This window comes from Poecilia reticulata, chromosome 16 (assembly GCF_904066995.2).
Source record: "Poecilia reticulata chromosome 16, P_reticulata-male-v2, whole genome shotgun sequence".
In the NCBI taxonomy this organism is placed as follows: Eukaryota; Metazoa; Chordata; class Actinopteri; order Cyprinodontiformes; family Poeciliidae; genus Poecilia; species Poecilia reticulata.
In genome coordinates, this window is record NC_088845.1 from 4,004,890 (window position 1) to 4,031,070 (window position 26,181).

Here is a 26,181-nt window from a genome sequence, read left to right on the forward strand (position 1 = left end):
TTCTCAAACTGAGAAAACATATCTGTCCTCTTCTCAGTTTTTATAGTAGACAGTTACTGAGATGATAACAAATGAGAGAGCTGATTTCCACAGACCCTCTGCACAGAAAAAGCTTCACATTGCAGACTGTGAATGGAGTTAGCTGTCTGCTCCCTGCTGTGTTCTGCTGTTATCACATCACATGTTTTAATTCTGGAGAACATGACTATTTATTTATTTTTTATTTCTTTGAACATTCTGTATTAGTCTTCCGTAACAAACTCCTGCAAAAGTATTCACACCCCATGAGTTTTTTTTAATGTCACATTAAAATCACTTACTTGAATTTATTTAAATGATATTTTATGTGATGAGCCTATGCAATGTAGTGTAAAATTGTGAAATGGAAGGGAAGTGTAGTGCACAATTGTTTTGTGCCCCCACGACCCTGTTAAGGACCAACTTTTACTGCAATTACAACTGTGGGCCTTTTGGGGTATTTCTATGTATTTTTGCACATTTGGAAAGTGAAAGCCAAAAATTCTTGCATAATAGCTCAAATTTTGATTGGTTAGCATCTTTAAATGGCAATTTTCAAGGCTTGCCACAGATTCTCTGGACTTTGACTGAGCCATTTAAACTCATGAATATGCTTTCTCCTAAACCATTTCTTTGTATCATGACTGTATGTTTAGGGTCATTGTCCTCTTGGAAGGTGAATGTCCACCTCCAGATTCAAGTCTTTTTCAGCCTCTAACTGGTTTTCTTAAAGCATTGATCATCAGCACAACATGAAGAAGTTCAGTTTCTGAAGTTCGGTCTAATTTGTTAATATTCTCCCACTTGCTTGCTGTGTTCCCTGCCTGAGTGAGTCAAGACAAACTCGTATGGCTTTCTTTCAGAAATAGCTGTTTGTTTGCTATTTTTCTAAAAAGGTCAGATTTGTGGAGCGTCAATAGTTTTCCTTTTGACAGAATCTTCAATCTGAGTGATAGACTGAAGATTGAACTTTCAGATGATGGATTGAACAACTCTGTGACGAGTTCAAAGCTTGACGTATTGTGTTATAACCTAACCTTGATTAAGCTTCTCCAAAGACTGCATGTGGTGTTCCCTGGTCTTTGCAATGCTGTTTTATATGAATGTTCTATAAGAAACTTCTAAAGCCATCACTGTCCCCACTTAACTTAAAACAGATCACAGTAAGCAATAGAAATCTGATTTGGGTCCAGCTGAGACAACTTTTTTCCCATTGAGATTATGGCACTGCCAGAACTAATGGTGCTCTGGGCTTTGAGCAATGTTGTCCATTAAAAACCATGACTCGGACTTAATGCAAATGCAGGCCACACAGTTCAGATTTTTATGAGATTTTGACAACTATGTATTGTTTAAAATCTTAATAGAACATATTGTTTTTTATTTGTAGAAAAGGTTTGAGAAAGCAGCTGTGCATCTGTTGGCTCACCATGAGCAAGCAGATGACAAATGTTATATGCAATATTTTGGTGCATTTGATAGTTTTTTCACACAGTGTATTTAAAGGGCATTCTTGTACAAACAGTACATGTCTTTAATAGAACTGACAAAAAAGTGACCATGTTCTGTGCTTTTACAACCTTCCCCCAGTGCCACTTGAGTTGCATTTGACTTCCCTTTTAGGTTTGACCTCGGGTCAGTTTCCGTACAAAACAGCTGTGACTGACACACCACTGCACTACAGAGACATGCTTTTATTGTTATATTGGAATAACATTTCAGATTAATTTAGCTCAGTGAAAGTAGTTTTAAAAGTTTACACAAAATGCAGTCAAACTAAATAAATTAAAATAGTATTAATATATATATATATATATTTTTTTACTGTTTTCCTTTTTTTAAATTCATTTTATTTTCAGAGAGTTGTTTTTTATTTTCATAAATAAAGAAAACAATATTTAATTCCTCTTTAAACTGTAGCAGAGAATTGATCTTTTTTAATTTCTTACAAGTTTCCTATTAGCCTTTAACTATACATAATTTTTTTTTATTTCTTTGATTATTTTTTTGTACATTAGTCTTACATGTGTTCTTGTTAACTTAATATTAACTGAATATTATTTTTAAAAACATTGTTTTTCACGGAGTACTTTTTATTTTTAATTTTTTATCTTTACATTTTCAATATAAGTGTTTCTTAATATATGTTTTTATTTATTGCTTTCGGGAATAAAATAACAAAACTACTTCAACGCTATCTAGCTCTGTGAGGAACCTTAGGTTGATTTTAAGATTACTTTTAAAACTTTTTCTGTGAAGTTTTTCCATTCCCCCCCTCCCCCCTTTATTTCTACATTTATCTTCCCTATTTAAAAAAAGTAAAACAAAGCGATTTATTTTGATGCTTTAATTTCTCAAGTATCTGCACTGTTTTTACACTTTTTAATTTTTAAAGCTGATCTATATCAAGCCTTATTACTTTTAAAGCCAAAACATTACTACGCTGACGTAACGTGACGCAGACACATAACACACATGCGGTTTAAAGTAGAGATACTAAACCTGTTAAAAGGAGATATTAGCTGAGGTTTTCTGCCTCCAGTAATAGCAACTTTTGTCCAGGTGTTGCTACTCTCAAGATGTCACACGCGCCTGTCACAATGACGTCCTTGTTACTCCTCACTGTAAACACGGTGTTCTTCCGCCGCGAGCAGCGAAAATAGGACGGCAGACTCTCGCCCGTTCTCACTTCGTATAACAGTGGACACTTTGGCAATTAGACGTTAACATTGTATCACTTATTTTCAGCATGTGGGATATAAAAGTAACAACGGGGAAGGCACATAATAATGGCAGAAATTTTCGTAACAGAATCCAGTGTTAGTGATTTTTATCACTCAATCTGCTTTATTTGGCAAACGTACCAGTAAAGCGACCTATATACAGCTGTGCAGACTAAATATCTGCAGCCCGTAGTGGTTGGGGTGTTTGTATAAATCAAGTGGGCTTCATTGACTCTGGCTTCCTGCGAATTTCTGAAGAAGAAGTAGCGAAAGTGAAGTCCTTGCTCTCAAAACATGACAAGCGGATGGATATAAACTGCGAACACATGATGTCGCCAGCAGCTCTTCCTACTTCTCTGCTCACCTTCCACTGACTCCACGCTCACGACGCGATTGGTCAAAGCGGCGCAGCCAGCTGGCGCTTATTGGCTGCGCGTCTCTGTCAGTCATGCGAGCAATGCCACTCAGGACAGATTAGGCACCATTTGCCATAACTAAATAGTTACATTGCACATCAAGTAGGAAGAAATATTTTGATTGGTGGCCACCGCAGTCGGCGGAGAGTTACTGTTCGTCTTCATTAAAAATCATCTCCAGGCTTTGAATGCAGCGAAGTGTGAGCTCCGAACATCCAGTCTTATCAAACAGATGTGGATACACTGCTAGGGTAAGTCTCTTCTCAACAGCTTGTGTCTGCATTTCACATTTGCGTCTTCCTGTGCTTTGCTCGGGCAGTTCTGACAACTGCGTACCCAGGCGCTGAGCTGGTTCTGGTGTTGTTTCTGTGGAGCTATGTGCATATTTGTCCCGGAGTTTGTAAACCGTCCAGAACTGAGGTTGTAAATCCTCTTTACGCCTCAAACCTCGGTGTTGCTTTGAGTTAACGCCAGATTTCTCCCCACTGCTTCCCCCGGACCTTTCACTTCTGCAGACCGCTCGTGAAGCGCCGTGTCTCCGGCTACAGCCGGTGGGGTTGCGCGCTGTGCGTGACAGCAATAACACTCCATTAGGAGCTGTCAGAAACGATTTACGACGAGTGTCAGCTTGGTTCTGACGCGATTCCTCTTCATTTCTACAAATGGATTTCATCGCGGAGAAAAACGCATTCAGGCTACCTTATTGGGAACTTTTTTAAAAAAAATTTTTTTATCGCGCAATGAATTCCGTTTACGCGTTAAATGACAGATTTACTCTCCTGTGGAGAAAGTGAGCTGACAAAACGCGAAGAAAGCAATTTTTTTTTTACCTTGAGGGGGTGGAAACATAGTAACTGTTTAAATAGTGTTTATTTACTGTCAAAACCCACAAGAAATGCCCTTTGTCATATTTTAAACTGCTGAACTATTTTGTGTCTCTTTCATGAGCCCATTTCCGATAATTGTGCTCTCATTGCTGTGCGTAATTGCTTCTCTCCTCTCCCGGGAGAGAGTGCCATCAAACTTCCAATTTACTTCTTAAACCCGGAAACCATTTTACTTGTGGAATTTGCTTGTATTGATGGCATCAATAACTCCAAATAAAGCCAAACCCTCTCGCCACCTAAGCCCAACGCCTCCTTCCACCCCCCATCAAGTCAGCATCGAGTTTTCTCTCTGTGAGAAAAGCACATCCTGTCCGTTTTTCCTTCCTCCAGCATCTCAGAGAGACAGGTGACTGGGATTAGAGGCAGGGAGACAATGAGGAAAATGCCTCTAGAGTCTTGCATGTCAGGAGGCAGGCAGGCTGGAGGGACAGTTATCTATTACATCATTATCCAGTGCAGCACAAGGATGAGATGAGTTTTCCATCTAAACATGCGGGTGAAGTTCAGGTTGCTAGAAAGTGTTTTATGCATAATGGAAAACAACAAATGGCTCCATAATTAAAAAGCTGCTCACAAGATAATACCCAATTTCGGATGAGCTCAATTTTTGTCTTTTTTTGTCTGACCTACATGTCAGATTGATATTTCCAAATGGTGAAATGTGTTTGACCAGAAAAGTTTTTGATTATTTTGCTGTGGTTAAAGCTTTTGGCATTTAAACATATAAAGTATGGGTTTATGTTTGCTGCGAGTTCCTTAAATGAACAATAAAATATTTCCTGTTTGATGTCCTAGACTTGTTCTACAAGCCTGACGCACGTCGTAGGAGTTCAAAAATCATACTGGTCTTGAATATATCACACTGTGCAAGCTCAATGTGATGCAATCCTTCTAGGAACTCATGATACACTGTACAATATAAGTTGCAGAATCACGTCAGACAGAGCCAACAGATACGCATGAATGTACTCTAAGTTTTGGTCCTTCATGAACTCATTATTAGAATTGGCGGTTGAGAAGATATAGTGAACAATGAGCAAAATAAGGCAGCTGAAGAATTGCTCATGGCTGAGCAAAATTGACTAAATTCAGAGAAGAGAGTGCAGGATTTTCCCAGGAAACGTCTGACGTTGCTTGTTTATAAGAGGTCGACCTCAGATTTAGGGTGTTTTCACATCTGATTCTCCGGTGACTCGGTTCAATTGGGGTCCAAAATGATTGCATTCTCAGTTGGTGCGGTGTACTTTCTCACTGCACTGTTTCAAACAAACCTGTACCCTGCTTCGGCTGTGGCGGCACTGCACCAGTAAATACTGGAGGGAACATTGTGAAAACCTCTGAAGAAGACACTGCGCTCAACTTCCTCCTCACACATGTAAACAAAAATGGAATTCCCTCAAATTTTGGCAGTTGTAGAATTTATCTTTTGACTTTGGTAAAAGACGATAAGCCACTTCTCTTTCTTGCACTAGACTTGACTCGAGTGTTTGGTTTGAATTTACCCAGAATTTACCCAGAATTTACCCAGAATACCCTTCCCGCTTTTGGAGCGGTTTCCAGATCAGATGCATTCAAACCACTCCAGAATTCACTTCTACCAAACCGAGACCTAGGTTGTTAGATGGACCACAGTTTAGATTTTTTTTTTTTTTGGTCTGCATCAGAGTTTGATTGTGAATTCACATCTCACCAAAACAAACCAATCTAACAGACACAAGCTTGATTGTAGCAGACTAAACAGGACTGGTGTGAAAGCACCATTAGACTGTCAGGAAAAACATGCAGTCATTGAAATAAATTTATAATTTCCTATTCCTATGCTTGACAATTGTCCTACATTTGTTTTGCAACAACATATATACTCTAAAACAACCAATAATTTCTCAGCATGAACTTGTCTTTAGATGAGGTATTTGAGATCAGATTGATCGGTTATTCTACACGACTGTTATGTTGTATAATCTGTAGATGTTGACATGCAAACATTGCAGAAATTTGGTACACTCCAAGAACCACCAATCAAAAAGCACTCTTGTGGATAATAGGTGTTTAGCTTTGAGTTCAGGCATTTTCCGTATTTGGAGAAAGATTTATATGGGAAGAATGATGGTGAAAAAATGAAGGAAGGCTTGAGGAAAAGTTGGCAACTTTGAATAAAGTCTTTAAAAATACATATACCATGATGTCATGTGCCAACTAGCATATTGGTTACATCATGTAACCTGGAACTTGGCAGCTTATGTACATCTGTTTATTTCCCACGTATTATTTGCACACACAAACAGTGCCTTAATTTGGCCAAATTTTTCATAAAGTTCTTCTGTTTTACATAGTTTCATTCTTCAGTTGAACTAAAGCAAAATAAATTAGGATTGCTGGTATAAATATGGTCACTAAGACTTGAAATTAAGACTGGTGATCTTCTTTGATAAAACTTTTATTCTTTTTAAACATGTCAGCTGACCAAATCATAAATTGAGCCATACCATAAAGAAGTACGTGCTGTTTTTTGGCTGTACTGACCAGTGCGATGACCTTAGATACAATCCCACAACCCATACCTGATACAACTTTTCAAAATGTTTTGATGGTCGGGATACAGGGAAGCAAATCAGTAGGTTTATATTCAATAACAGATTGCTACAGATTTGGCTGCAGGCTTTCCTGCAGCTGAAGAAGTTCTGCAGAAAGAAGTTGAAGTTTTCCCTAAAACTCCTTGAATTTACAACTTTTTTTACTGCTGGACAGAGCGTGAAGTTCAAGTTTGTCATGTAAAAAAGGCCCCAGCATTGTTTAATTTTAAAGTTCTCCACAAAAAAAAAAAAAAAAAAACACAGGTGAAGTGACATCTAATCCAAATACTAAATGAGAGATGGGTCATAACTTTCTCACGTTAAATCACTGCACTCCAGAAAGGCAAATAAGGTAAACCTGTTTAATATTTACACAAGAATTACACATTCAGACTTTCATATGAAGATAAGCCTGTTCTATCCAAACAGTTTGAAGCAAAGAGAAAACTTCAGTCCGGGGAGTACCAGATCAGAGCTTCTGAAGTGAGATCTTCAAGACGGTGTCAGAACTTAATCCATATATCTGAACTTGCTGATGTCAAATCATCTGTCGTCTCTCGTGTTTTCCTTTCATTTTGAGTTCAAAATAAAACAAACTGAAACCTGCTGGGCCCTTTGACCCATTTTTGAAGCTGTCAGCATTTTAACACTCATCCTCATAAACATCCAAACAACCTGCACGAGTCCCATTGAGTGTAGCACCTAGTTAAAACACAATAGTTGCGCAAGTAAATCCTCAACACCTTCTACAGTAATTGTATCAGTAAAGGCATAAAAATGACAATTAACTAAGAAAGTCTGGAGTAGGAGGATTACAACACCCACCCATGGATCCCCTTTTGTCAGAGGTATGAGCACAATCTGGATTGTGTCTGATAAACCAGCGTTCTCTCTGCTGTTTCTGACAAGATGCCAAAGCTAATGGGAGTGCTGACCCCCTGCTGCTCTTTTATCTCCTCTTTTCTTTCCATGTGAAACTGGGCGAAGAGTCCTTCCTCTCTGATGCTCATTTATACTGACCCACTTCTCAAGTTTTAAAAATCCTACACGACCGTCGTGTTCTCCTTCGGATTAAACCGGGAATATCTTGTGCATCTTGGCGGAATGGACAGAAAGCTGATGGTGCACATAAGGTGTACAGTCTGATACCTCTCTTTACATCGTGTTCCTGCAGTAGCGAGGATCTAAATCTCTGTAGGGCTCTTCCCCTTAAAGCATTTACTCACACAGTGTCACCAACCACATATTGAACTAAATATTGTAGCTGGACTTGTTCAGTGAAAGAGGGCTTAAGCTCAAGATAACTTATAGGCTCAGCTTGAGTAATGGACTTTTGTGTCTCTGAGAAGCATGACCGCAGGAAAGCTGTACTCCGCTTTTTATTGATGAAGTAAAGCTCCATGGAGGGCAGCTCATAAGGAGACTGTTTTCTCTTGAAAATAATCTTGAAATTAAATTCTGAAAATCAAGTTTTTATGGAGAAATCTAGCTGGGTTTGTAGCTGCCAGGTGACTTCAGTCAAAACACTAATTTAAATAAGTGTAATCACTTCCTCCCGGTGCTGCTTCCTGCTGAATTTCAAAGACAGGCAGTCAGTCGTTGCGCTCTGAACGCATTAGAAATGGTCAGGGTCTGTCACTGGCATGTCCAAGTGAGAGAGCGTATCTGAACACACACCTGTGTGGTCCCCAGTAATCTCGGTGGAGTGCAGTTGGAATCAGGTGTTGGAGACTGCAGATAAAGATGGATGATTGTTCTGCTGATTAATTCTTATTTAATAACTGTCATTTTCCTGTAAAATCTCAGGATATTCTGATCAATGTCAGTTTGCTTTCCTTTTCTTTAGTGGAGAGGAAAGGCCCATTTTTTTATTTTTTACTTCAAATCTTTAAAGTATTTTAATTTATAACAGCAAAATGGAGCTGCTTAGACATTTTGGGTCATTCACACCAACCCTGTTTGATCTGCTTTAATCAAGCTGTAGTTTGTTAGGATGTCTGGTTCATTTGGTGAGGTATGAATGTGTAATCAAACTCTGATGCGGACCAAAAGAGTGAACTATCGTCTGCTTCAGAGCAAGGTTTTAGATCTGTTGAAGTGAACTATGGTGCGGTTTGAATGCATATGCGGATGCAAGCGCTCTGCAGACCACTTCAAAAGAAGGTAGCGGACTATAGTGCAGGGCATTCTGGGTAAATACAACCAAAACAAGCACTTAGTCTGGCGCTATATGGAGAAATGTCTTTTTCCAAAGAGAAATCCTACAAACGCTAAAATCTGACACCACCCCATTTTTATTTACACTTTGTGACACAGTAAGTTGTACTCAGTATCTTCTTCAGAGGTTTTCATGTTGTTTCATTCAGTGGTTTTTGGTGGAGCGCCACCACAGGCGAGTGGGTGTACAGGTTTTAAAAAGGATTGGTTAGTTTAAAACTCCACCGGTTAGTGTTTCCTGTAAATGTTTGGTTACACGGAAACTACATCATAAAATCTACACCATTCCCAATCGTACAATCTTTTTTAGCTTTTGCACTTTAAACTGAAATGAGTCGATTATTGCCTTCTCACAACAGAGTTCCCTCAGAGCTGGCAGATGTAATCCTCATCAGAAACTCTGGTCCATAATTTCCCAGGAGGGTCTGAAAAATGACCCAATAGCTCAAAGAGGAAAGGTCATTTAAATCTCAAAAGTAGAGTTGGAATGAGCATAGTCGTTGCTTAAAACATATCAAATCCCACCACTCGGTAATGTCGTCAGTGTTCAGACTGCCCTCCATTAATCAGAGCTGAACTCATGAGCAAATAAAGCTTCATAAATTTGGTCCTTGGCATATATTCCAGAGCTCTCCATTAGTCAAGAAGACTGTTAAGCTCGTATAATGTGGAGCTCTGAGCACTAATTGAGGTCTCATATGTACTAATTAATGTGTTTGTTGGTCATTCTGGATGTTGAAGAGGTTTAATAATTGCAGCGATCTGTGCATGTAAAGTGTTTTATGTTTCTGTACCCCCAAAATAAAAACGAGACGAAAATTAAAAGAGAAGATGGAGAGTGTCTGCTCTGAATAGAGGTGAGTTGTTAATGCAGCTTCCATGTTGCGGAGGGTGAGTCACCTGCCACCTCATTAATTTACCTGTTTACCTTTTCAGCTCAACCTTAGCCATGTCCAATACCACAGCATCAGTGTCGGAGATGTGTTTCTCTGCGCGTTCCCTTGCAGCTGAACCGTGCACTCATCCCACAACGGCGCAGAAACCTTTCTTGTATGTCGGGTTAGACAAGCATGCCCCCTTGTCTGCCGTCAAACTGAAAGTCTCGCACCACAAGCCACGCTTAAATGAATGGAAAGGAGAAGCAGCAGAAAGGAGCAATTACTACCTGCTCTGCTTGTGTTGCTTTCATGGCCTCTTTTTGTGTGCTGATTCCAGGGCAGATTTTTGTCCGTGGCTGTTCCCACGCTGAGCGAGGAGAACAGGAAGAACTCAGCAACACAGCAGGCCTCTACCTTCTGCTGTTATGGCTATGATTCAATCATTGCAGGGTAACACTTTACCCTGACACAGTGAAACAGGGAAGAAATGTCCTCGCTCCCTCTCCACTAATGGAACTCAAAGCTAAAGGTGTTTCTGTACAAAGAGGGGGACATCAGTTTTTTAATGCGAGAAGTAGCTGCAGAAAGCCTCACCTCACAATCCTCGCTCCCCCTGCTGTGATTTCCAAATGGCCTCCCTTCTGTGTTCGCGGCCAGACCAGCTCCATGCAGCACGCTGGGAGCTGCACCTGGCAAGACTTTCACCTCTACTGGTGAAAAGTTCACTGTTTTACATTCCTGGATTTGGCTTTTTCTTTACTTTCATTGCCCCAAATTAGAAGCAAACAAAGCAAAGCTTGTTGACTAAAGACACATGACTCACTGTTTGCTGTCATCAGTGGTCAAAACTCCAAAACGCAGTCAGACATAACGTGGGTAGGAGTAGTACCAGCAGTAGTAGCTTAACTGGAAAATGTTCCTACTAGAGTAAAAAGACAAAAAATACAGAATTTCTGTTGAGTGACTCTTATTAACTGGTGTTTAAATGAGTGACCAGATTTGACATATTTTAGCTTTATTGGCCCTGACCAGCGACCAGCTTCTTGGTAATTATCCCACTTGTAAACATTGTAAATTTACACCATACCACTGCAGTTAAATTTTTATTTTGTCCTGGAGTATTGTGTGGTGCAGTTGATGGAGCGGCCGACCCGTACGGAAGAGCCTAGAGTCCTGGTCGTGGTTGACCTGGGTTTGATTCCCGACCTCTGTACATTTGCTTCATGTCTTTCACTGTTCCATCTGCTTCCTCCTGTCTACCTAGAGTCAGAAAAATGGAAAAAGGCCATTAGCATCTAACAAAAATAGATAATGAAAAATAAAAAAGTTTTTTATCCGAAAGGGAAATTGAATATCATGACTCATATCTTCAATATGTTGATGTGGATGGTGATTTTGTGGGCAGGCAGGTTCTCTGGTAGCAGCACTGCTAATCCAACTCATTTGCTTTTGCCACTTCCGTTTAAATCACTGGGAAAAACTGGGCAGAGAGACTTTGGAGTCGGGTTAATGATCCTTAACCATTATGATCAATGGGAGAGATGGACTGAACTTCCTTCTTGTCTCTTTGGTCGTGCTCTGCATCCATGACGCCTCCTTTTCAACTTGTCTGAGATTTGAGGCCGTCGTTCACCTATGACTTGATATTTTGAGATGTTAATCAGCTCCTCTTTGTTCTAAAATAACCTTGTTGCTATGGTTACACATGGTGGCAAAACCCCTCAAAATACTCAAATCTTGTATGTTTTATTTATTTATTTTTAATCCTGTTCTGAGAAATGCACCAAAGCAACTGAGAGAAACTGTAAAATAGACAAGTTTTGGAGGCGGTCTCAGATATTCAGATTTTAGCCATTTGCTGTTCCCTAACTCTCCAACTCCGTGTACTATTAGCAACGTAAGATAGTTATTACATACCTCTCTCTATTATATTCATTCAGACTGAGCCAGCTCACAAATAGAGTGTAAAGCACTACATGTGCCTCTGATCATTTTGTTAAAATATCACCTCGTCAGGCCAGAGCATCTGTCAGAGTTTCTCTTTATTTTGAGCGTGACCCTGACTCGCATCAACCTTAAATGTACCTTCACTACAGCCTTGCTGAAAATGGATCCAAACATGCAGTCAGGAGGCTGGAAAGTCCTTTAATCCATTTTCTTTATCTTGGCTTCCACATCATCACAGACAACACTACCAGATGTTTTCATCCACCTGTTGGAGCAAATCCTGGGCATTTTCCTGATTAATAGCATTTTGTTGACCTTTTAATGCTGTCTGGGAAAACAGTAAATTATTGATAATGGAAACAGCCATCAGTCATACCCAGCTGTGATAGCCAGCTGTAAATATGATTTGTTTTTTTGTGCTCACCTAGCTGGGTCAACAGGATTTGGCAGTGCAGTTTTGCTGTTATGGATGTAAAGCAAAAAACCAAAACCTGTTCTCTTACCCAGATCTGATTCCTGTATTTCATGAAGCTCCTGATTCAGCACTTATAAGGTGCTGATCAACAGGTTAAACACCAATTAGGCTAATGAGCAAATGATGAGAAGAGAAGAAGTTATGGAGGGGGATCCTCTGTTCAAAGCTTGAGGAGGTGATGTACACCCACTTTTAGGAAGACGGGGGCTTGTGTGTGTTTTGTGAAGTGGTAGCTTGAGTGTTTTTTTTTTTTACTGTGAAGAGGGATGTTGATTATGTTTGTGCAGGATGAAGACTGCCTCCAACAGCTTGATGGTGTTTTTTTTCTTGGTTTATCTGTTTGTGTTAGACATCCTGTGGTTTGGATGATCTCATCAGCTGCTGCTTTGCAGTCAGGAGGACAGTTAGACAATTTGTAAAACAATAAATAAAATATAATAATAAAGCTGACCTATAGTTAAAGCTAATGTGCATTTTTATTCATTTTAACTGTAGAAATTGGTGTAATTGTTTACATTGATGACAACTGTATGGTGTATCTGGACAATATAATTATGACCAGATAGTCACTGCACTGCGCGATTTTTTAATTTTGAATGTAAAAAGAATCCAAAATAAAAAAAAATAGTAGAATAAGGATGAACACAAAACCAGATGTTTTTCTGTAATCGGTCAAACACTTGCATCCCAGTATGAAATGTACAAAATGTCAACATTGTTTACCTGGAAACGAGACAGTGTTGCCCGTTGCTGGTCAACACTGTCCATTATTGAAGTTAACCTGGTCATTTGCTTAATCTCTCGAATTGGCTCTTGAATTAGAGCTTCTGTGAAAAATGCAAATCAAGACCCGAATGTCATCCAAATCAAATGACGTCTTATGTCTGGATTGGTAGCATATGAATATAGTGGCATCATTGTGAGACACAGAAAGTATTATTACACTACCAAATTACCTTTTCATAATTTGCTAATTTTTTCTTAGTTTGAATGGTGCAGTAAATATTTAAAGATTCCTAACATTCAAATTTGATCAAATCAGAAAAACAGGACAATTTTAAGTGCAAATATTTGTAGTTGATTAGTTTAATTTCTCCATCAATACCTTCTTTATGTTTTTGATTCCTTAATTTTGCCACCAAGTCATTCATTTGGACCTGACTTTAATTCTTCTGCTTTTCTTTTGTGCAAAATATGCTTGGCTTTAAATAAGTATTAAATAACACCTTTCTATACATCTGATTCTAATAGGATTTTGAACTAAATTGGTTTGAGAAAGTATTTTTGGGCATTTGAAGAAATTCTGCAGTAAACCAGTATGCAAAGTATTCAACTGGTATTCATTTCACCATAACTATCACTATCACTAATCAAAAACACAAACATAGGCATACAAATCTGTCCTTTTTGTGACATGTTGATATAAAGGTAGATTTTCTTATGTTGAAAATGTCTATGCATCTATCGTTGTGGTTTTCTGCAAATACAAATTGAGAAGAGAACCTTAGCTGCTTTATGGATGTTTTATGGCTGGTGAGCTAATATTCAAACTTAACATGAGACCTGGATATATTTTTTAAATCTAAGTTATAAATTAGGAAAAAAAAAATCTTCCTTTGTTCATGTGTGTAGGTGATATAACATGCATGATGCCTTACTCAGAACAACCTAGGTATGTAGTGCCGTCTCATTTTAACCATCGGGCAAACTTTGCCTGTTTACCTTTTTCTCATTGTACCAAGCTCCTAAAATGACAATAGTTCACCAGCTTGCAGAATTTTTAGTTTAATTAAATGGAAAATCCAGACTGCAGCAGCTTTTCTTTCCACCCACTCTGCTTGTCTGACAGGTGATCTGTTGATGTGCAGAGTCAGTCACATCGAGGGCTCAGAAATAAAACTGGTGACAAAATTAAGAAGAAATGCCACAAATTACTTCTTAGAATGTCATTTGAAAATATCTTCCCCTTAGCCAAAAGCCTTCAGGGGAACTGATTAAGACATTGTGTTGCTTTATTTGCATAAAATGCTTTCTTCTATATGAAAGGATGTGTTTAAGAGTAATGTCTGTCTCCAGGGAGAGTCACTAAGTTTGTTTCTTTAAATAAACTGTAATCATTAGAAAGGGAGCCATCAAAAAGCTTCGGTTATGCCTTTGTTAATGTGGCAGAAATTACCATCTGACAAAGTAAAACTTTATGAGAGCCTCTGGGTATTGATGGTGCAATAAATCATAATTTGTCTTCTTTCTTCTCTTAATTTGACTGACTTCTAATATTTTGGTAGAGGGTCAGCAATAGTTGAAACATCAGCAAGTGTTAATTCAGAATTTATAAATATTAAACAAACATATGATTCAGTAATTACACATAACTATTAGAGCTTTTAGGCTGATTCAGTGACTATGAATAATTTTTTACAGAAACCGGTAAAAACACCATTGCAATAACTAAACATACTGAAAATAAAGGTAGGTTTTGGCAAGAAGCTCTTTATTCTGAGAATATTCTGTAACAGACGTCGAGGTTGTTAAAATGTATGCTTGAGTCCAAAATGGCACCAAGGTTTCTTGGTTGTCTTGGTGAAGACGGTATATGTAGAAAAAGCTACTTTACCTAAATGTGAATTTCGTTTGAAACAAGCAGGCCGTCAGTGTATTAACTTTTAATGCTAAACAACCAGTACTCTGCCTGCAGCTATATACCCTTTTCTCATTTGCAAAGCTGTGCTGAAACATTCAGATTCAGTCGGTTCATTGGTCAGACGCATCTCCTCCAACACCTTCCAGACATGGGTCACTTGTGTGGGCAACACCATAAGCTCCGTGCCGAACTGCTGAAGAACCTTAAACCAGGCTTTGGATGTAATATTGTCCGTACGTAATTAACCTCAAAGTTTTATTTCATTAAGTGGCACACAAATGGCCAAAAAATAAAACTATGTAAAATAAGAAACTTTATGAACGCACTTATACATTCTGTGCCAACTTTCAGTACAAGATCTGCTTTGACAATCTGCTGCTGTGGACTGGCATGCAGTCCGTACCAACGACAGGATGCAAATCTCAGAGCTGAGAGGAAAATTTTATGGAAAAGATTGACATTTGTTTTAAAACATGATTTTATCTAGATAATTTATGAGTCAGGTGCCTTGTTAGGATTTCAAAGACTCATATTTCATATCTCAGTTTAACTTCAAGTTGTGCTTTTAGATTGTTTATGTGGTGTTTCTAATGAAATGTGATTTGAAACCTTGGAAGGTTATGTCGCAAAGAAAATGCTTGTTTTGTTGTGGCTGCCTGGTTGAGTGGCAACTGTTGGTCTCCGTTTACACCACAACAGCAGCGCACAGCCGCCAAGTTCAAGCAGAACGTTTGATCCCAAATTCTTGTTTGCCAAAATTTGCTCCTTCTGCCGACTGTGAGTCCAGCTTCAATTTGAATCCATCCCTCTGTGGTTTACCACAGACTTTCCATTCACGCGCCACATAAACAGACAGCTGCAGAAAATTCCTCCTTTGTGTTCTTTAATGATGGATTCTGGGCAGGGTGGCCTAAACTTTAAAGAGACTGTGCTGTACTTTGAAAGGTCACAGGACTCCGTGGCAGGCCGTTGTGAATGCTCACCTTCCCATCTAGACTGAACAAAAATGACAGATTTTGGTGATGATTTAAAGGTGGAATAAATGGTAGCTGCTAAAAATTGAGCAATACACAGGTTTGTCCTCTTTGTCTGTGTCTAGCATACTCCAAAGATTTGTTACATAAAACCAGAACTGATGTATAAATAAAGTCAAACGAATCAGAGTGGTAAATCCCTCTGTTGATTTGTTTTATCCTAAAAATATCTTATTCAGCACTAAATATATCCAGTTGCCTAAGAAGAATTTAGTGGAAAGACCAGCTTTGGAACCGAGATGGAAATCTGACCCCGTTTTCTCTGCAATATGGGAAGAGATGAGCAAATAAAACACAGATGGCATGTAAAATGTATTTTGATGATAGATCCTAAAATCTTCTTGAATCTGCAGTTCCTAATACATTCATCTGAGTTTTTATGATGTTTCACTGATGGATCTTACTTCCTTTGTGTCATTGGAACTCTTTTACTACTACACTCTTTCCACATTAAATCTTTTAGAATAATCTTTACCAACCAAAGGTTACCTTAGAAAAAGCCAACTAAATGGACATTGCAGTGGGTATGTGGTGGGATCAAAGGCCTTTGCTCTTAGATCAAGACCCATTGCATCCATCTAGGTAAAATGCAACTTGCACCCAAAACATTTTGGAGGACAAATCTTTCTCAATTTATAATGTTATATTTCTACATTTTTACCAGGGATGCCAATGAATGATCACTGTGGTATCATCTGCTTCTGTCAGTCTTGATATAACTGTGTGGCAATAACATCTTGTATTATTGTTTTCCTGATGAGCAATACATAGAAACACTACTTTTCAGCTTAGCAGCTGATTGCAGAATCTAATGGTTAAGACCTTCCACATCGCTCTATCCTCTTGAGGTTTATTAGAAATGCATAACCTGGCCTACTTTTGATATGTGTAATAGCAGTGGACACTGCATCACATGTATGTGAAACATTTCATAACCACAAATTCTGTATTTTGTAACCCAGCTGGACTACAAGGTTACTGACATCAGTGGAAATCCAGTAAGAGCTGCAGATACCAGGATGATTACTGAGAATCTGAATCGACAGCATTATATTCAGCTTAGATTAAGGTTCCAGTGTTCAATGACTCAAACTGCAATCTACACTCTGTAGGTTTCATAGGAGGTCTGCCTTGTGTTGTTGCCAGAGACCTCTGAAAACACTGCCATGCAATAGGAAAAAAGAGGGAAGTGAGAAGAATATAGCAGTTAGGAGCTGGATCAAGAAATGTTGCTCGCCTACAACACACCACAAAAACATCTTTAAAAGGAAGTTTTATACAAGTTTCCTTACTTTAAAATTTGGGAGTACTCCACCTCTGACACATTTATTGTTATTCATAAAACCTCAATAAGTGAAAAGTCTTTTGCTGACTTACAGTATACCTGTACTTTAACTTTCACTATGTCTCACTTATGCCGTGTCACAGCAACTACCGGATTGTTAAATTCTTATTACCCAGAAAGAGAGGAAAGAAAAGAAGAGAACTAAAGCACACTCACACTGCTGGCTTTGATGTCTGTGGTTATAATAACTTGATTTATTATACATTGTAACTCTTTATTTCTTCTTGCATGCTGAAAGACATCAAGAAGCATGCATAAGTAATGAACGTCACTGCTGGAACCTTTTCCCTTGTTGGAATTCCAACACATTTCAGCAGCAGCGGCACCACATTCCTTCAGATGTCGTCGTCCTTGACGCAGCTCAGTAATTACTGACTTACTTTTTTTGGCTTCCACGCTTGCCTTGTTTCTCCCATTGTAATGCTGGCTCAGCTACATCTCTGTGGTGCCAAAATTTATGACGATCATCGCTGATAAATGACGCGGGATTGACTCGGTGACCACAGAGATTTTTGAAAACAAAAGTCTTGTAAAATAACCATGTGGTGTAGATTAGATATGGACAGAAACTGTGATTTATCTCAGTATTTTGTGTGTGTTTATGTTTTGCCAATCACATTGTAGGGTATATTTGTGCACATTTTGAGTGGGTGTTTGTGATGAAAATTGGGTGATTTTCAGTTGTCACTTTTATGGTCAAAACATGTGTCATTGCCGCCATGCTTACGGGGTTACGATGGCGTGAGAGCAGGGGCTTCTGGCCGGTGTTTTGGCACAGCTGAAATAGCAAGCAGCAGAGCCAGGAGCTGAAACTCTACACCCGAGCCTCTGACATCTCACTAACTTCTTCTTCTCCTGTCTTTTCTACACTCCAACTCTTCCCTGCTTTTCTCTAATCTGAAATCCCTGCATTCGTCCTTATCGTGCCCATCTCTACTCATCATTCTGGCCTTCCCCAATAAAATTCCTCCTACACCTTTTATCAACTTTTAGTAAATCTCAGAGGTTATAGCCTCATTTGAATATTTTAATGCACATGAACCTCTTCCTACTGGGGCGTGGCATCATTTTACAGTTACACAGCTGTGGTGTTGTTATGGGACCATCTGCTGCAGGGCTCATTAAGATAGCCACAAGCTAATGTGAAGAAAGACTATTTGGAAATGAAGGGACGGGGCTGTGAGAGGGAGGCTGCTTATTCATCCTCGTTCCTCTTCTGTTGTACAATAGCAATTACTCAGAGTTGGGAAAGCTTCCAGGGAGAGAAGAAGAAGTGGTAGGAGGAGGTGGAAGAATCTCAATCCTTTTCAACCTCTTGGAAGTTGCACAATGTCTTATGCTTTCGTATTGAGGTGTTATGCAGTTCTGACTCCATGTATGTGTGTTTGGAAATTAATAGAACAACTCACACTCCATCTGTTCTTGCATGAGAGTTTTATTCAGGCACAGAATTTTAGCATTCATATTTTCCTACTGTTGATTAGCTTTACTTTTTTTTCCAATAATTTGAAAAAAATATCTTGTAATTGGTTCTCACGCAGTTTCTTACCTTTCCATTCATGTTGGCGTATTGAAAAGTTGATGTGGGTCTAAGCATGAGGAAATGGTGTTAGTTCTGTAAACACTCATATTACTTATTTAAGTTTAATCTTTGAATTTTGTGTCAAGTAATTAGAGACTTTATTAATCAGAAGCTAAGGCCAGACATTGTCTCATTTTGGTGACTCAAACCAGTTGACATGCTGTGGTTGGAAAGTCTTCATTAGTGCTGGTTAAGTGTCTGCATAATGTAGAATTAGATGATAAGTGCAGAATAAATTATGTTTCCTGTTGGCTTTTCAGGCTAGACCTGCACAATATTAGAAAATCTTACAATGGCAATAATATTGATAACATTTTCAATGGCAAAATGGGTTTCGCTAAATGCTGATTTTCTTTTTTTCTTTTCTTTCTGTCTGTGCTACCATCACCTTCAACATTTCAAGCAACATAATTTGTGTGCAGTGTGATGATCTGCTGCTGGGAGACTCTGTCCTACTGGCTAAGTAAGTTTATAACACTTGGAACATATTGGCCAACAACTGTTGTACTCTTGTCCTTTGTGACATGAAGCTTTAACTGTAGCTATTAAATGTTTCAACATGTCCAGAAATCTTGACAGTCGGGCTTAGCTGAAGATCCAGTTTCATATGTGTAGAAAGGCGATGGTTTGGAGAATTTAGATCGTTATCTTCTTAGGTCATAGAAACACATTGCACAAAGGCAATAGTGTGAGAGGCCTGTTAATGTTCTAATGATGGTCCCTCTATTTGCTTACACATTCCTTTAAAATGCAGACCAAAACCTCCTGTTCTAATTGGTCAGTTTCAGTTCTCAAAATATATCCACTTTGGGGGGAAAAAAAATACAAACTTTGTTGGAAGTGTAACAAATTTGTTCGTGCAACAGTATGCAAATGCGTATGACATGTTTTTCTCTGTAGAGACTGATGGTGGCAGGATGCAGTGTTGTATTTTTAGGTGCCATGACTTCATGCTCGCTGTGCTGTTAACATGTCTGACTAGTTGGATGGAGTTTCACAGCCACTGATGCCCATGCCTGATAGTGACTGAGTCTATCACTCTGGGCGACTGGTTGCTACATCACGATGATGGATATGAAAGAAGGTGGAAAGAATTGTGGGTTACTCTTATCAGTATTTAACAACATTGCAGCTGCAGAGTTTTCAAATAATAAGTTCAACATCAAGTTTGTGTTTGGTGATTTAAAACTGAAAAATAACTTCAGAAGCCAATCAGATTATAGATCTGATATCCTCTCCAAGCTAAACATCTTTAGCAAATGGCTAAGATTCAGATTTATCTGCCAGTCGGTGGAGAAAAGTTAGATAACAACTTTCGACTTTGTGATGACAGACTGTGATGTTTGAAAGGCTTTCAGAATCACTTGTCAGGTGTTTTCATAGTTCCTGTTGATTTCTATCTGTGGTTTAGTCGAAGAAAACAAATGACACATTGCCAGGCTTGTTTCAGTTACTTGCTTTGCTCTACGAAGAAGTAGGACAAAATGAGTGACTACTAAAAGCTTGGCTTTAACTGGACTTACATTTTGGAGTGTTTACTTTGTCTGTGATGAAAACCCTTTAGTCTAAGAAACTTTAAAGGCCTATTTCTTTTCTTTTGGAATTATGAAAAGGTCTTCAGACGGACTAAATTTGAGCTCAGAGAGCATTTAGATGCCCTCATGGCTCTTTAAAGTGCATCTGAAAAGCATTTCTCTGCTCTGATGTAGAAACTCGGCTCACGGCATCAGCAAGAAGTGTTTCTTTAGCGAGCAAAAACACAGCAGAGCTTTCAGTCGATAGAGAGTGCACTTATTTTCTGGCGGGCCGTGTCAGTGCAGGCATTAGATAACGTTTTATTTGATGGTGTTCAATGGCTGACTCGTCCTCACCTCTCGCCCAGGCCTCTCCTGCTCTTCAGCCCACATGCGCTCCCATGTAAAAACCGAACCGTACAGACATCCACCCACTGACTCGCTCTCAGAAGCACACACTCCCCGCTCTCCGCATCCTTCCTCTGGAGAATTCTGGCAGTTGTTTATGTTATTGAACTGGTTATCACATTACAGCTGGAACATCACCAGGCTTGGAGAGAAAGACTCCTGCCGCTTTCTCAAGAAAGGAAGAGAAAGCAGCAAAAGTGCAAAGGAGAGGCAAGAGCAGAGGGAAGATGAGACGAGCATATGCTGTATTGTTATAGCTCTGCATTCAGATCATCAGACCATGCTTCTAACTTCAGATACAAATATTTACTTCTTAGACAGCGTACTCTACTGCAGATATTTTTAATTAACATTCTATGTTTATATCAGTGTATGGGTTTCCACTGAAAAGTGCTATCCTTATACCAGTGACAGCACCAGGGAGTGGTGACAACATTGACTTTAACGACATTAAACTTTAAAAGAAGATCTGGAGGGATGGCTGAAGCAGTGCTAGGATTCCCCAAAACAATTATAGCTCATGCTTTTACAAGTTATTGAGCTAAAAAATTCTATTTCAATACAAAGAATGGAAAACTTTGCAATAAATGGACCTTTGACTCATTGAAAAATGAGTGTGTGAGGACCCTTAGTCTAAAGTGACATTGACATTTTTATGAGAACATGTTAAATTAGACTAAAATGCCCCTCTGACATGTCTCCTGGAGTTACAAGCACTTTCTTCAACCATCTGTTCCAGCAGCAGTGTTGCAGTTGGTAGAAATTGCAGCTGCCCCTGGTAGAATCCAGACAAACAGTCCCCATGAAAGTAAGACAAACAAAAGAAACCTAAAAAATGACGTACCAACTTGCATTTATTATGTGCTGTGCTGCGAGGCATGAATTAGGGATGAATTATTCCTGCAACGTTAAGTAGCAGAATAATGGTACCTTTTGCTTCAATCAAAAAAGAGGAAATGGAAAAAAGGTTTCGTGGTTTTAAACTCCTCTCTAAAAGTTCAGAAAACTTCTTGCTGTTTTGCACACCCAGCAAGAAAACCTAATCCTGAGATGATTTTTTTCCCCTCCTTTTCACCCCATGGTTTTGTTAAAAGAAGTGCTGCGCTTTCAAATCCCCTCTCTTCTTCTCAGCTTTGCTCCCTTTCTACAAACAGATACTGCTCGTCCTAAATATCCTGCATTTCACCACAATTCACTTCGTCTGACAAAAGCATTTGGAGAATGTTCATGAGGGCTGCTGGTATCTCCAAATTCCTGAATAAGGCTTCTGTGATACTCTGCTTGCATCAAAGCAGGAATCTAATAACGCCTGAGATTAGCTGCTGGTGTCTCAGTGGAAGGAAAAAAGTTTCCTCTCCAAACAAAGAGACTGTAAGGGTGAAAAGAAGTCGATTCAGACGTGGGTTGACTCAAGTGTGACCTTTAGGATTAGAAGATCTGGATCTGGTCAAGCTGTGATTAATATCACACAGTGGTGATTGAATTGAAAACCTGCGTATTGTAGGTTAAAATGATTATGGATTAAAAAGACGGCATGGTTTCCTGCTCAATGCCTCCACCAGCTCCACTGAAATTAAGCAGAGGAGCTTAGTGCTTTTAGCTGGTAGTTCTGGTCCATAGTAGCATCTGTTATAGTCGGACCCAGCATACACACGCTCCGACCACTCAAACACATGCAAGAGGATCATGAAGCCATGTTTTAATGCACTGAGGGGGAAGACAAGAGTGTATGTGCGAGTAGGTGGGTGACTCAGTATAAAGGAAGGCTTTTCACAGAGGACAATTCCTCTGGAGTCACAACAGGTGTGTGTGTGAATTGCAGAGAGGTATTATGAGCTGGGCTGGAGGGCTTATGAACGGTCCCCTCTGCCCCACCTGTAGCCCGTCAGCTGCTGTAAGCCTGTTAAAACGTCAGCTGTTTCTGAGGAGAAGTGTCTGTGCGTGTCTGTTAGTCAAAGTCGGGGAGTTTGCAGAAATTAGGCGGGGAGGGCTGGCTCAGCGTGGCCCTCGCCGCCCAGTTGCACATCAAACGCCTTGTTGCCTCTGGGGGATTTGAGCTCCTCTTGCCTGAGCGGAGCTTTGTCACAGCCTGGTTTTGCTTTGCCTCTTTCCTGCTCATCGTAGCCCAAGTCAACAACTTGGTCATGAGAAGCAGAAAGCAGGAAACTAAGAGGTATGAAATTAAGAACAGAGATAAGGGATGCTGTTACATTCCCCACATTACAGCCTTTCTCACCAGACTTCCTACACAACAAAAAGTCCAGTGTTAATTTAACTCTTTCAGTGTTTATATAGTCCACAGTCTTCAAAGTGTTAATATCAACTCTGTGGGAGTTAACATAATTCAGAGTATAAGCCCAGTGTTGATTTAAATCCCACAGAGTTGATATTAACACTTTTTCAGTGTTTATATAGTCCACACTCTTCAGAGTTAAATTAACACTGGGCTTTTTGCTGTGTAGAAAGCTTTTTGGCTTGAATTAAACTGTAAACTTTTAATTTTAAATGATTTCCAAAATCTAGCTTTTATCCTCCAAACAGAATGCTTGGTCACGTTATGTTGCACAGTTTATTATCGTTGGATTAGTTGTCCCTTAAATCAAAACTGACCTGTTAATGCACCACAAAAAACAAAACAAAAAAACAACAGTGACTCTTTGTTTTGAGCTTAGAAGGAGTGCAGCATGTTTTAAGGCAAAAAATCCAGCGATATGCAAAATTATTGTTTATTGCACATTACTGTGCAAAATCATTTCACCTTAGAGTAGGCTTTGTTCAGCGTAGTCCTAAATCTTTGTCATTTTGGGTCTTTCTCATTATCTGCAGTCTCCATCATGTTTACTGTAAACAGTAACACATGCTGTTGCTGTAACTGTCTTCACTTTCGGACCTCCTTCGTGGTTCAGTATTCATGGATTCATCTATTAGCTCTTTTTATGGAACTTAACTAAATTATTAGTTACGTCTTGACATGCTGTTGTCTGGCATTTGAAAAGCAGCCAATCCAGGAGCCCTGTTCATTTTCTTGTTGCTGATTGGCTGTACCCCCAAGAGTGGAAATAATATAAAATGAAGAATGTTGATGTTTGCTCCTGTACTGCCAAGACAGTTTCCGCTGCGCATTTAATACATATCAAGGTTTGGTGTTTGAGCTGATAAAATAGGCAGGTATAAATTATTTAGAACTTTCTTTCCATTACATTGATGAACTTCGCATCATCTACAGTCTACAGATCCATTCAGTAAATTAGAATATTAGAAAGTCATTTTATTTCAGGAACTTTGACAAAGTGAAACATATAGATCAACTACACACAGATGGATGTTTGATTCTGTTAATTATGATGATTTTTGAAAACATGGCATTTAAAATTTGAATACTACATCAGGGCAAAAAAAAAAATACAGAAATATATCCTTATGTTTAACTCCTCTTTAGTTTGTCAATTTTCAAAAGGTTATTTTAATCTGACAAATGAGCCTCATCAGATGACGCATTCTAATTTATTGGAAATGACTGTGTGTCTATCAGGAGCCTATATCTTTATTCATTCTAAGTCATATCATTAAACTTAAGCAGCATTATTATATTGCATTGCTTCCTAATATCGTCCCTTAGTATGCAGTCTTGTGAATTGAAGAAAATGTCAAATCAGAGATTTTACCTCAGGGATTAGTCAGGTGACTCATGTCGGAATAAGAAAACCCTTCCCAATAAACCAATGTTGAGTCCATGAAATAAGTTTTCTTAAACTGATTAAAGCAAACCTGTTCACTCAGCTGGTGGTTAGATATTAATTTATGCATTAATTTACACTGATTGCTTTACTCTAATGAAATTCCCAAATCAGCATTACTAGCAACCAATAAGATTCATCACTAGAGGTTTGAGTAAGGCAGCTCTGAGAACACAGTTAATAATAAAGATGTCTCGTTGAATAGATTGGCCATTTAAGAGACAATGTTCCTCCTCCAAACCTTCCCATCTCGACTGCTCTTTGAAACTGACATTGATGTAAACTTGATTTCACACGTCGGCTCTTATTTTCCCTAGTGTAAGCCCATCTCTCTACACCCCAGACGGTCAGGTTGGCGTGGGAGTCACAGGTGTTGAGTGATTTATAGCTTTAATTTAGTTGATAGATTAAAATATGGCAAAGAAACTAGCGCAGAGCTTTAATTAGCAGAACACAGCAAGCTTCTGTTTTACTTAAACTCGCTTGGCAGGAAGACAGAAGGGCTTACAACTACATCAACACATCTGAAAGTATACAGTATACAAGACTGTATACATTGTTTGTAGAAACTGGGCTTTTGTCTGACATCGGAAGTTGTTTATTGATCTTACTGTTATTAGATGTTTGTGATAAATTAAAGAAGGAGCAGATGGAATCCAGTGTTGCAGGCCACGGCTGCAGCCTTTGTGGCGGCGTCTGATTGAAGGAGACAGTTGAAGGGAACAGGTTGCTGCGTCTGTTATGGCTCGTCTTGCTGCTCTTGACCTTTAGCCTTTAGCTGTGACAGCTCCAGGGATTGGAAGATGCCAAACATCCACTGACTCGGAGTGAGGACTTATTTCATGCAGTTTGAAGCAAGTTTGATATTGACCTTTCTAAAGACTTTGACTTTGTCAAATGTTACAGTTGAAACTTGCCTCTACTTGATATTTTCAAATGGTTTAACAGTTTATGAAAGGAAATCTGTTCTATTGCATGTTAAGCTAGAGCCTGTGCATTTAATTAACAAGGCATTTATTTTCATCTTCCATCTATCAAAAACACACAATAACACAAACTGATTCTCTCTTGTGGGGAGGATGTTGATAATTAGCGTCCTTTTCACATATTAGGAGATCAAACAGTATTTGGGAGGGAAGCCCACCTGTCATGTCCAACCAGCAGGGGCTGTCTAAGAAGTGAATATGACTCCTTTATCAGCAGCTCTTCTCTGTTCTGGTCGCCGTTCACTTACCATGGCAAACAACTTTTACTGGTGAGTGGGTGGCTTTACTAGTCACTTCTTACATTATTGCTTCAACTTTTAGCACATCAGGTTCTGTGGCATCAGGTTGACTGCTTTGTATGTTGATTAAAGCTAGCTGCTAGCATTGCTAGTATGCCAACCTGGATTCAGAGACACTTCCAGCCAAAAACAAATTCTCAGGAGTCTTTAATGTACTTGAATCTAGAAATAATCAATCCTCTTGTTCAATTTGCAAACCTTAGCAGAAAAAAAGAAGTGGTCTCGTTTTCAACATATTTTTTTTAGCTGGATTTTGCTGGTAGCTTTACTGCTGAACCTCCATCTACAAACACACTATATTCTCTGCATCCCCTCTCAGTTAGCTCAGTAAACTTGCTGCTGCCTTAGGAGCCAATCATATAGCTTCTCCTCCACTCCTGTATATTTATTATCTTATGTCATTAAAGGTCATGATTATCTTAATCTTGAACCCCAAAAAACATTGCATTGTGGTGGATGAAACCAAAACTAAATTTACATCCTGGGGCAAGAGATGCCAAT

General features: G+C 39.1%; 1 protein-coding gene across 14 annotated transcripts in view; it reads left to right on the plus strand.

Annotated features, from left to right (window-relative positions):
* The first annotated feature begins 3,032 nt into the window (after positions 1-3,032).
* The window catches only part of mef2d (myocyte enhancer factor 2d), a 108,565-nt gene continuing 85,416 nt past the window's right edge, over positions 3,033-26,181 (plus strand). For 3 of the 14 annotated variants that reach the window (XM_081597698.1, XM_017309568.2, XM_081597697.1), the window contains exon 1: positions 3,041-3,408. The gene's annotated coding sequence lies outside the window, so the exon portion shown is untranslated. Of the gene's footprint in view, positions 3,409-19,139; positions 19,200-26,181 lie in introns of all 14 variants that reach the window. The other 11 variants (XM_017309566.2, XM_017309567.2, XM_017309561.2 and 8 more) reach the window with 10 other exon arrangements.